General features: G+C 35.3%; 1 non-coding gene across 1 annotated transcript; it reads right to left on the reverse strand.

The window, feature by feature from the left end:
* Positions 1–13,867: 13,867 nt before the first annotated feature.
* On the reverse strand, positions 13,868–13,941 carry TRNAI-AAU (transfer RNA isoleucine (anticodon AAU)). The gene has a single exon. It is a non-coding gene; the product is annotated as a tRNA-Ile (tRNA).
* Between the last annotated feature and the right edge of the window lie 213 nt (positions 13,942–14,154).

Raw genomic sequence — 14,154 nt, forward strand, 5'->3', positions numbered from 1 at the left:
TTGATTAACAGCTAATTTTGACCTTAGGAGCCCGGTCAAAATTATAATTTATTAATTTAATATTTTTACTATTTTTATTATTATTTTTCTATGGAAATAAGTTAAATTAGGTAAATGGTTGGTTTTAAAAAGGAATTTACTTATAAAAATTAATAAATATAATTATAATACTAGGTTATTAAAAGTTAGGATTAATCATTTCAATGATTGATTTGAAAAGAAAAGAAAATTTATTTATTTATTTAAATTATTTAATAATTAATATTGGTATTATACATATATATAAATATTTTTATACTTAAAATCATAATAATAGGTTGACGAGTATTTCTATTCAATCATAATTTAATGGTTAGTTTATTCAAAAGATGTTACGTTAGTTAGAAAATTAGTTAAAAATAATTAGATTAGAATTTCAACGTAAAATTAGTTATATAAAGGACCTTAAGGTAATATAAAATTAATTGAAAAGGGAGCTGGTTTCTAAGTACTATCAAAGTTAAAAGAAATTTGGAGAAAAAAAGTAATATTAAAATTTTAAAATAAATAAAAGGGAACAATAATTAAATAATATTAAATAAATAAAAATCAGTTCAAAATAATGTCAGTTATAATAATAATAATAATAATAATAATAATAATAAAATAATAAAAAATAAAAATAAAAATAAAGAAATATAAATAATAAATAAATAAGTAAATAAGTAAAAATGAAATAAAGTAATAATAATTAAAAATAAAGATAAAAAAAAAACCTAAAGAGGAGGGCAGAAAACGACTAGGACGAGAGTGCAGGGACCCAACACTTACTGACTTTCCAGCCATCCTCTCTATTGAGATTGCTTGGTCTCTTTTAATTAACTAATTTAACTTTAATCTCTTGATGAATGCATTACTTTCCCCTACCTTAATATTTTCTTAATTATATGACAACAAAACCTTATGGACTAATTGATTGTTGTCAAAGCCAGTTTCAGTAAAGTCTACATATTCAAGTTTATTTTGCAACTAAATAGAGCCAATTCCAATTTTACACTCCTCACTCAAAATGGAAAACCTCCATCTATCTTGACTTTTATTTAAAGAAAATACTATTGCAAAAGGTGGGGGCATATCCATGTGTCTTTCAATTTGTGTGTGATAAATATAGCTTTGTCTTATCAAGCAACCAATTTTAGTCAAATAAAACAAATACAATGGTACTGTGACTTTTGTCATAGATATAGTGATCCATAATATTTAAGATTTGTGAGTCTACCATTTTGGAGAATGGATTGATAATAAAGATGATGTTGTAAATCCAACCTTCTTAAACAATTGATAACATATATACTTACACCAATAAAAAGTTATTGGTGTTAACGTAATGAACATATCAACAATATATGGAAGTTTGACTCCCTCTCTCATGCAAGTATCATAATATAAGCAATCAAATGTTTTGATGTACAAAATTGCCATAGTTTTTTTTTTTTTCATTCAATGCCTTAAAATCCTTGGCAGAGAATTCAAAACTAAGATCAATACATCATTCGATAAAGGAAGTATTGATCGTCATTCATTATTTTTTCGAGGTATGGTGATGTTGAATTCATAAGAGATATCAAGACCCACAAGAAAGTAGCCCTTAGATTCACATTGAACTGGGGAATTGAGGATGAGATAAGAGTTGGCATTAAAGTTGGTGATGTGGATATTGTCAATGGGTTTATGGGGATCCTCAGTTGGAAGACTAAGTACAAACTTGCATTGATAATGGTGATGATCACAAGGATAATGAAAAGAAAGACCAAGTAAAAAATTGCATTGATAATGGTGATAATCACAAGGTAATGAAAAGAAAGCAAAATGTATAGTACAAGTAGCGAAAATAGGAGCTTCAATACTTAGGAGGTGATGTGCAGTATCTAGGATGCTCTTACAAAGACCAATAGGGATTGAGATTTTTGGATGAAATGTGGAAGATAATAATTGGTTACATACAAGATACGAGTAGCAAGGTTTGAGAGGTCCTTACAGATGATGAAAGTCGATGGACTCAGTTATCCCTCACCTCTTTAAACATAGTGTATTTTTGGATATTGTCAAGCCCCCCAATAAAAAACTAACCAACTATATACATCTCACTATGTAAATTTCAATTTCCGAAAATAATAAAATTCACCCAACAAAAAAATATATCAAATAAATAGAAATTTAATATATAATTAAGAATGTATAACATGATTTATTTTAATTTTAAATAATTAAACAAATCTAATTTATGATTAAAATTATCATTATGAAATTAACCAATTTTTAAATTAATTTCTTATTTAAGTGTTTTCTAAAGTTAAAACCTAAATATAATTTAAATAAAGAAAAGAATGAATACTTTTAATAATTAAAAACACTAATATATTTTTGACATTTTAATACTCATCATATAATTAAAGTTGTAGTTTAAGGATTCTATAATATATAAAAAATTGGTTAGTTTTTTAAAATAATAAAAAGAAAATAAATATTTTTCTTATTTAAAATAATAAGAAAGAAAATATATATATTTTTATTTAGAATAAAAATAAAATTGTATAATTAACATTAAAAATAAAATTATATTAATAATTTTAATAATTTAATATTAAAATTATTATTTTAAAAAATATATTAAATTTTAATTATAAGAATTATAAATATTAATTAAACAAAATTCCAAAACATAGATTTATAGCTCAAATTTTAACCAATTATGTTGATACATAACTTTTATAAAAATAAAATATATATGAAATTTTCCTATGCTGTTTGGAATGGTCAATGTTTTGGAAACGGAGAAGCGTTTTGGAATTCACATGTATAATATGATATCACTCAAACCTAAAAATGCAAATAATTACATATATACATAATTATAATATAAAAATAAAAAACATGTAGCAAGGTCGATGGGGATCCGTTGAGTAAAATAACACCTTTGGCATAATTACATTATGAATTGGACTCGGGAAGAAAATATCAAAGCTTACTGATCGTATGAATTGCCAGACATTTCTTCATTGTTGAAGCATAGGGCTATCAAACTTTCAGAGCATTGGTACAAGCTTTAGCTTATAGAGCTGTGTGTTTCTTTTGTAGAGTAAATAATAGATGTAATTTGCAATATTTTAAAATATTAAAAAAATCAAATTTTCATATACTCTGTTTGAGTTTTACAAACTAGGCGCCGGATAAGATGACACAACACCAAATAAATCTTTCGAACATAGATTTTTATAAGTATTAAATAAGCACAATAATCCCCATCTTTAATAGAAAGTATATCGAGAGGCGAGTGCGCATCCAATCAGGATTACTCGTCTTGCCACTCCCATGCCTTATTGTCTCCACCTAACGACATTGTCTCCGCCTAATGACATTATGCTTTACAAGATAGTTCCAACTCTAGTTTCTTGAAGAATGATCAACAAAAAAACAGTTTAAGGAAGCCTCTAGCTCGAACATTGATTAATCTATAACTGACACTAGTAATGACAAAGTTGTACAAAGTAAGCGTAGGTTCCTTCTTCACTAATTTATGATAAATCCACAAAACTGCACATGATTCACAAGCTTCTCACCCCACCGCCAAATTATTTAAACACAGAGCTACAAGCAAGAAGTAGCTCCAAAGAAATAAAGAAGCGACCAAGCTTTGTATGTCAAGAACTCAAAAGAACTGAAGTATATAACCTTCACCTTGAAGTGTATACCAATCTGTGTGTGAGTATTCATGTTGGATTCTCTTACTTGCTTCCCTGCCAAAGTAAGACGAAACCCAATGAAGTCGTTTACTCCATCCCTAGGCGTGTTAAATGACTTGTACTTGGTCGTCCACTCTATACATGGATTTTAACTGAAGAGGTATCCTGCGACATTTGTTGATACTTTCTTGACTGACAATGAAGGGTGCAAGAGGAATGTTGCACAAATGTCACGCCTAGATGGAAAAAGTAGACAGAAATATGAGGTGAACTGATTCAAAATAAAGACCTAACAACCTAAATATAGTAATCTCCCTACATAGTGAAATTGTTCCTAAAGTCAACTGGTTGCCTTCATTATCACAAGGTGTATCAATGTGTGACTCCCATGACTCCCTCTACATTTACGTGTAGACATTGCTCGGGTCGAAAAGTGCTTTACCAACATATTGGTTCCTGTTCCAATTCCTTTTTCTACCACTGTTAATCCTTGCAATCAGTTTCAACCACCCAGTCCGGGCATTTCTATGATTTCATGTACCAAGCACATAATTCCCATTAGATTCAAAACGAATTGAAATAATTCAAATCATACCTCATTGGTGGCTCGTCAATAAGGTACACTTGCAATTCCGTTTACTTCTTATCACAACAAGTCAAACAACTCTTTGACAAAATCATCATGTATAACATATCACATCCAGTTAACTCAAACACAACCATCATAAATCAAAATCATATGTCACATGTAACCATTATAAATCAGATTCATAGATCACATGCATAATAAAACTGGAATAAAATACAGATACTTATCATTTAATCGGTCCTTGCTTCTACCTTTATCCCTTGTCATTTCCGTACACACCAAATTGGTTGCCACACCCGATAAGCATCCTGTGGCTTTTCTTATCTTCAATCACTTACACATACACACAACACACAACAACATGCAATACATGCACCTACACCCGACATACAACACAACAAATACACCTATGTTTGGTTTACAACACAACACATACACTTACACTCAGTGTACATCACAACACAGTACATATATGTACACATAGTACAACACAACGAATACACGTGTCACAACACCACGACTACATAATGCACATACGTAGTACCACATGTACAAAACACAACATGCACAACATGCTCACGATACCATATGTACACTGGTACCACATGTACAACATGTACACAATACCACGTGTACACAAAATGACCTCCACAACATGTACACAACGTGACTCACATGTACACGACATCACTTGCACAACATGTACACACTGCCACATGTACACCACACCACCTGTACAACATGTACAAAACACCGCATGCACGACATGTGCACGACACCACATTTACACAACACCACATGCACAACATGTACACAACACCCCCTGTACACAATACCACATGTACAACGTGAACACAAAATCACATGTACAACGTGAACACAAAATCACATGTACACAATACCACATGTACGATCATGCACACAACACCATATGTACATAGCACCACATGTACAACATGCACACAACACCATATGTACGTAGGCAACACATATACAACATGTACATAGCACCATATGTACACAACATTGCATATCCAACATGTGCACAACACCATATGCACACAACACTGCATATCTAACATGTGCATAGTACCATATGTACACAACACCACATATCAAACATGTACATAGCACCATCTATACTCAACATTTCATATGCAATATGCACACAACACCATATATACAACAGGCACACAACACCATATGTACACAATACAACATATGCTACATGTACACAACACAAGTACTACACACTCTAAAAACACACTGTCCTTACCAAGAAACCTTACTTCTAGTGTCTTTCCATTATCCATGCTTGTCCCAACATGCCGTAGATCACACTACTTTCATTCCATTGATATATCTTTTAGCATTACCCATCCATAACATAAACATAGGCATAATACAATACCATAATATCAAATTATGTCCACATGATACTAACCTCATAGATCTGTCAGTGCGACTCTTCCCACTTGATCCCTCATAAACTAGGAACCGCTTCATGCCATTCACCTGCATAAGCAATCACTTCTCCACAAGAATGATCCCTGACAACTCTGTCAAATAATGACATACATACATACAAACATACATACATATAAACATTAGCATAAAACAATCATGATCCCTGACAACCCTTTCAGACAACAACATACGTACATACACGTATACATATATAAGCATCAACATAATCATGATCACAACATAATTCCCAGATATCATAAGGTCAAGGTTAAGAGAACCCCCTTTATCCTTGCACAACATACAGAATACCGAGAACAACAATTCCCAACATAGCTAAGGCATCTAACGCCTCAAATCCATTTACTTTACCTTTCTTGTTACCTTTCTCATGATTTTCTTGCTACCGTCCACTTACCTCAGTGGACCCAACCAATCCAATTGGTTGTCATATTCTTACCTTCAATTGCCCTTTACTCATGCACTAGCTTCATCTGAGTCTTACATTACCTATCGGGTTCATCCAAATCTCTCAAGCTCCCTTAACTTTCCTCTTTTCCTAACCAAATCCCAAGACCCTGAAAACATGAAAGGAAAGACAAGAAACAAACAAGAAGAAAATCATGGAAAACCAATAGCAATACAACACCATAAACAAAGTGGCATGGCCATGCACCAAACATAAATAAAACTACAAATCAAGCGCAAGAAAATCACCAAAACACTGAAAGCACAAGACTAGCAAAAACCACAATGACTCAATCCCCATGGGTTCCCAATGTTTCCAAGGGAAAATCAACCCGAGCCTTCTTGAAAATCTCATGGCAGTCTCTTTTGTCATGCAATCCCTGCATCATACTACCATAAACACATAACTGTCAATGTATAAATAAATATAAAAATATACTAGTTATATTACCTTGTCGTGCCAAGATTGTTGCCTTTGTAACTGAACACATCCATTCCCTTTCTCAAGGGACTCCAATTCCCTTCACATATTCAGCTATAACAAGAAATCAACTGTTATACCTGTCAAATACATGTTCATGAATATAGCACATATCCACACAATGTCAAACAAAATAAAGGTTACAAAGACTTCTTATATTCATGCAAATCACTCATTTGTTTGGAAGTGCGGTTTCCAAACATAGCCAAAGGAATTCTCACCCAACTCCTTTCTTTTACCTTTTTTTCTCACTGCAATTGAGTCTTATTACGTGCCATTATGTCACCCAACTGTTAGCTATATAAACAAATTAGCTATTACCTTGTCATGTTGATACCAAACATGTTTCCCTGAAACTGTTCACACATGTCAAGCATATGTTCCAAAGACCAATACATTATATCTGTTAATTTGAAATCGACCTTTACCAAGACTAACAACCATGTCATAATCAACAATCAAATCACAATCATAGTCATAATGCTACAACTATCAATTATATATCAGTTATCTCAACATGCAATCTTATAGACGCATGCTCATATCATACAATTAATCAAACATTCAAACAACATGTAAACATACCATGCTAGATAAACCAAATTGGTGACATAATCAAACTCATACCTCAATGTATCTCAAGGGAGGTTATGCCATCTGCACAATCAATTCATATTAGTACGACACAATATCCCAAGTATATCAACTCATATTTCAATATTATAACCATAGCCATATGCACAAGCCAATCCATATTAACATGATACATATAACATCGGGATCTTAGCTTCAGTGAGCATATTCATAATGCATATGACCACAATGCATATAAGAACAAGTCACTACGATTCATGACAATCTAACACATGTGTATATGACCACACTAATTAAGTAACATCCATCATGCATGTAACTACAACAACCACAGACTGACAAACATGTACATAGCCCTAATGCTTATAACAACCATTAACCAACATACCTCAATGTAGTTTGGGGGAAGATATCTCGTTTGCAAGGTCAACCAGAATAGCATGATACCTGTATAATCATAATCATAATAGTACATTGACATCATGCATGAAAATATCAATTGCATACCATGACCTCATGCATGACAACCATGCCTATAAAAATGCATGCATAACAACATATAAACACTAACATCCCTAACAAATGCATATACAACCAACATGCATTCATGACAAACACATCCCAACAATAACATCACCAACTTCTACATGTCAACACAATTGTAACAATGACTACCACCATGCCTACATAACAAGCACATATATAACTTATATGTATGCATACAACATATTTTGCCCATCGAGTCCAAGTGTTGAACCTTGCTCTTATACCTCTCTGTAACACCCCCCTCCCACAATTACCCAAGCTAATTGGTCCATCGAGGTAAATATGTGATGAAGAGTTAATATGATATGAATTAACCTCCTATATGACCTTAAGGAAGTGGAATTGACAAACCAAAACCTTATTGACCTTCCTCAGGAGCTATAACACCCACAAGAGCTAAACCACCCCTCTAGGTGCCCAAACCTTGAGTCAGATTGTTTTTTCACAAAAAAAACCCCATTCGCATGCACAAGCCTACATCCATGCCACTGTAGGTCTCCAGTCACTCCCATAAGCCTACAAGAGAGAGACTGCAATCTTTTTTAGCCAGTTCTATGCTTGCTACTGCGGGATTTGAGCCACTTTTTCAGGGCTAGTCTCTAGACCACTTCCCAAAAGACCACTTCCCAAAACTTGATGAGACTTTCCAAGACAATAAATGACACCAAGACAAAGCCTCTAACACAAATCTTTTTCAAGGACTTGACCTAAACAAGCCTAACCATATCAGACATTTCGTCAACACACATGATGAACATGAAATCTACAGGTCATGAATGAATATCTGATCAAAGGAGTTTGAAACTTATCTGAGATTTTCCAAGAAAGTCTAATGCCCTCTCATAATAGTTGTAATAACATCTGTTAGTCCATGCATTCATCAACCATTCACATATTCATCAAACATGTCAAGAGCCATAGACATTATACATCATATAACCAACAAAGACTCAACGTAGAAACCAACAAATAACCAACATAGAACCATGGCAGAGCAACCATAAGATAACCATCATAATCAATACATATGCTCATAAATCACAATAGAAAATACCTCTTATTAACATATAAAAATGTCAACCAAGTAAGAGACTTCCACGTATCATCCGAACATAGATTGGGTTGAACCAAATCTTTCTTTCAGCCAATCACCCTCACACCATATTCCAAGCATGAATGTGGGATCTCATGGAATAAACCAAGCAAAACCAAACTAGGGTTTCAAAAGGCCAAATAACCTCAATCATCAACCAGGGATTCCACCTCATTGTCGGACATCACTAACCATCACCAGATCGGTCTTTATCCAAGTTGCCGAGGGCTCTAGAGAGTTTTTTCCAACTCGGCTTCTAGGAATAGTAACTCAACCCATAGTTGTCGTCGGGCTCCAAAGCGTTTGTCTAACCAAGGCTTCCAAGACTAGTAACTCAACCCACCAAGGGCTCTAGAGCATTTTTCCAACCAAGGGTTCCAAGACTAGTAACTCAACTCAGGTTGTTACAAGGCTTCCAGAGTATTTGTCCAACCAAGGCTCTAGGAACTAATAACTCAACCCACAACCATAAGAAACATGAGCAGCAACCAGAAAACAAAAGGTAAAACCCATAACAACATGACTATCTAGGAAATGACAAGGGTAGGTAAAATCAATCCAATCAATCCTCGATGCCAACGACATATCATAACCAAGAAATCACATGCATGTACCACGCATGCCAAAACTAGTAAAGGAAACCATGAATGCAACTCGATACCTACAAAGAAATTCATATGTAGTTGTTGATCCCGCTGTTCTCTTGCACTTTCCTACTCTTCCTTTGCCTTCTTGCTCCAAATCCAAGGCATGCCACAATGCTCCAAGAGTGCTCCAAGAAAACTGTAAGTGTGTAAAAGAATTAGAGAGATAACCCAAGAGAGAGCCATAAGTGAACTGAAAAAGCTATGAACTGATCCTCAAGCCTTTTTATCATTGAGGCCTCTAATTTCTTCATTTTCCTTCAATTTTCTCCTCACACGCACCCTTTTCTCCTAATTTGCTTTATTTCATAGATAAAATGCCAATTAATGCATTTTTTCCTTTGCCAATTTCCCTTAGCCGTAATAAACCAAATGGACACCCACTAGGATGTTTTGCCCACCATTCAACTTAGAATATGTGTCCCATGACCTTGGTCTTATATTCTTACATGAATTTTTAATCGGGGTTGTTATAGCGTACCTTACCAAGTCTTATAACAATATGCCCATTTACATGGCATAATTTTTTTACTCCATTTTAATAATAATTTATTATTATTATTATTATTATTTTATTGGTTGTTGCTATCTGACTTCCATTCTCTCGCCCAATGCTCTCATCTTTCTGGACCTTCCGCGGTATGTTTGTCATGCTACTTTAACGCTTTTAGAACGTATAAGATCCAGTACAAGCTCATCTGTAACATTGTCGTGCCCACGACCACCTTTGCAGAACATGCAATCCTGCAAAGAACTCACATAACTTACCTTTGATTAAACTCGTGCATGGATCATCATTTGTGCAACTTTGTTCACAACATTTAGACAAAGGCTCTGGAGGCCTTGGAGCACAACACTAGTCCCCATGTCATCAGCCCAGCTAGGCACCTACATGGAAAAGAATACATACGACTCTCCCTCGTAGCTATTTTGTAGCCTGTCCAACTTTGATAACGAGACCCCATGTTACTTTGCATGCTCATGTTTTCTACTAGTATATGGTTCCTACTGTGTCGCGTATTGAAAAAAGAAGAAGTTCCTGAGTCCTTCTCCACTTGCTTCTTTATAGTGAACCTACGACCTCCATCAGAGTCACCGATCATTAGAAGTATCCCTCTAAAGTCAAAACACATCCACCTTCAACAGAAATTTGACAATGAGAGAATTTTTTTACCATGAGAATAATTATACCAGCAACGCACATAAAAAATTAAACACAATATTTACCTTGTGAAATCCCCAAGTTTGGGGACAAACCCAACCTAACAAATTCCATTAGTCTCGTGGCCAAAACCTTAGATAGGCTTGGCCAAGTGAGCCTTCATCAATCACATCCTTAGGCCTGGCCAAGTGAGCCTTCATCGGTCACATCCTTAGGCCTGGCCAAGTGAGCCTTCATCGGTCACATCCTTAGACCTATTACAATGAAGTCTTCCAAAATTTTTAAGGGCTTCATTATATGAATGGGCAAAAAACCATAAGTACACTAAACCATGTGTCCAAAACCACTACCATTTAATGTGTTTAACTTTAACTCTTTCCGTAAATCAAATTTACCTAACAATAATTTCTTAATAAACAAAAAAAATTAACAATACAATTGAAAACACCAATTAAAATAATTATATACCTAAAATATCACACTACTAACCTTGATTGCAGTGGTCTAAATTATATTAGATATGCATTACTTAATCGAGTTGACAATTTTTTTTTTTTTTTTTCAGAGAGAAAAATCAGTATGGATTATATTAAGGATATATAAAGATCAAGATATACATATGTGTTCAAAACCTCAGCCATAATAGAGAAATCATAGTGAAAAGGGAATAACTGATTCCCCCAAATAGGTTCTGTAGAAAACTGTCCAAAAATGTAACGAAATATAACAGTTCTGAGGGAGCTCATTCAGATAGAGCGCAAAGATTTTACATATTGGAGCGCATTGCTGGAGCATAAAAAGATAATAGGGCATATAGGAGAGCCCGCTTAGTCCAGAGAAAGCATGAACCCCGAAATTGTAGTCAAGATGGAGTTAAGAGGCAGACAACAGCCTTGGAAAATACGACCATTCCGCCACTTCCAGAGATGCCAGCAGGTGAGAATGAAAAGAGCATGCCAGGAGGGACATTGGGCGCTCCACCATAAGAAACCATCCTGTACAGAAGCAAAAGATCGGTGAGGAAAACCATAAGTCAGAGAGAGTTCATACCAGATTGCAGTGGAGGCGGTACAGTCGAAGAACATATGATAATTTGATTCTGTCGCTGCTGAGCATAGCTGACACCTGCTAGGACCATGCCAACCTTTTTTTGAAGGACCTCCCAGGTGAGGTTCTTGTTGGAGAAAAGAAGCCATGAGAAAAGGATGGACTTGAGAGGGCAGTGGGCTTTCCAGAGCTTGACAGGGAAGGTAGGGGAGGAAGGCGGAGAGTGAGGGGAGAGGGCTGTGTAGAGGTTCCTGACAGAGATGGGGTGGATTGATTTCCCAGTTGACCAAATCAATTCATCCATTGTCCCCATTTGAGTGATTCCGCTGTGAGTGAATCGGTTGGTAAAAGAGAGCCATAGGGGGCGGAGGGGGGGGGGGCAAGGCCAATTGGAGGTCGTTTTTCCAGATAGGCTCCTGAGAGGACCATGTGAGAATGAGCTTGTCCCAGGTAAAAAGACCCCTTGAATGGAAAAAGGAGAGTAATGGCGGTGGGATCATGGATTCTAGGTTGTGCAGGGTAGGGTCAATACCAATGAAGACACTTGTGCCAGAAAAGATAGTCCATTTTAGATTCATCATAAAAAAGGATTGAATTTTCCTGAAGCAAAGCCAAATGGAGGAGCCTGATCTGATGCCGAGAGTGGACCTTCTGTACCAGTATGCCATATTTCGGCCTTTGAGATACTTCTGATTGATGAGAGTACTCCACGGACTGCTACCAAAGATGCCTCTGTGAAGGGATTTGCAGATGAGCGCTTTTCCAAAGCATTTCATGTCAAGAAGGCCCCATCCACCTGCCTTTTTTGGCCTTGTGATAGAGTCCATGCTCACAAGGTGAAATTTTGTCTGGTATGATCGGCCGCCCCACAAGAAGTTTGCAGCAATAGACTTCATTTTCTTTGTGACAGAGGCCGGAAGAAGAAAAAGGTGGCCCCAATACACCGCGAGTTGGGAGAGTACAGCCTGTACCAAAATGAATCTGCCAGCAAGAGATAGAAGACGCATTTCCCAACCAGATATTTTGTTGTAGAAACGATCTAACAGCCAATGCCAATCGTGGCTGCGATATCCCCGCGCTTTTAAACGAAACCCCAAATATGAAAACCCGTCCTTTATCAGTGCAAGAGTAATACCAAAACGATCAGCAATCCACTGAGCCATTGCAGAGTTTGTGGCATTGTGATATAGCACTGTTTTCCCTTTGTTAATATTGAGGCCCGAGGCAGAATGAAACTTCTGGAGGATCACAAAGAGACAGACCCAAGTGGATTTGCATAACATTGCGAAAATTAAAATGTCATCCACGAAAAGATTGTGAGAAAGAGAGATGTCCCTGCATATCTTGACCGGTCTGCACCTTCCTTCTACAACAGCAAGATTAATGTGGGTACTTAGAGAATTCATTACGAGAATAAAGAGGATGGGGGAAAGAGGGCATCCCTGGCGAAGCCCCCTCTCGGCGAGAAAGAAGGAAGACGGAATGCCATTTATGATAACAGAGAAATTTACACTTTCAACACACACGCCATAACACGCCATAACACGCCATAACAGAGTTGACAAAATTATGTTACATAGGAATGATGACATATATAACAGTAAGCTATTAAAATCATGCTTATTTGATTAAGCAAACAAAATTATGTTACATAGGAACGATGACATATATGATAGTAAGCTATTAAAATCATGCTTATTTGATTTGGGTGTGATTGCTCATCTATTTGTGCCATCATATCTTGTAAAACTACACTATTAAAGATAACTTTGACCACGAACTACTCTTGTAAAACTACACTATTAAAGATAACTTTGACCACGAACTACACTATTAAAGATTGAAGGCATAAATTTTAGGAAATAAAAAATATATTAAATTATTATTTAATAAATTTTAGGCTACTTTTAAAGTGTGGTTTTACAAGATACTTTAGCCAGGGACCCTTTTTGTATTAAATGCATAAAATTTAGGAAATTAAAAATATATTAAATTATTATTTAATAAGAAATAATGATGGTTTCTTCCAAAAGAGAGACTACGCAACATCATGAAGGTGGCCTATGCAGGTCTCGAACCTGCGACCTTCGCGTTATTAGCACGACGCTCTAACCAACTGAGCTAATAGGCCTGACGTCAGCTATGAAAAGTACCATGCAAATGGATAAACAACTAAGAAAGACCCATTGATAATGATCATGTTTGCTTTTGGTCTTTTTAAATAACGACCGGAAGAAACTGCTTATTTATTCTTTCGTTTTATTTTTGCTTTTATTTATATTTTTGAGCGTTTCTTTCCTATGTTCTATAAAAAAAAATGTATTTTATTAAAATTGAATACTTA

This window comes from Pinus tabuliformis, chromosome 6 (genome assembly GCF_031772625.1).
Source record: "Pinus tabuliformis cultivar Carrire ecotype Pingquan chromosome 6, CPIR1, whole genome shotgun sequence".
Lineage (NCBI taxonomy): Eukaryota > Viridiplantae > Streptophyta > Pinopsida > Pinales > Pinaceae > Pinus > Pinus tabuliformis.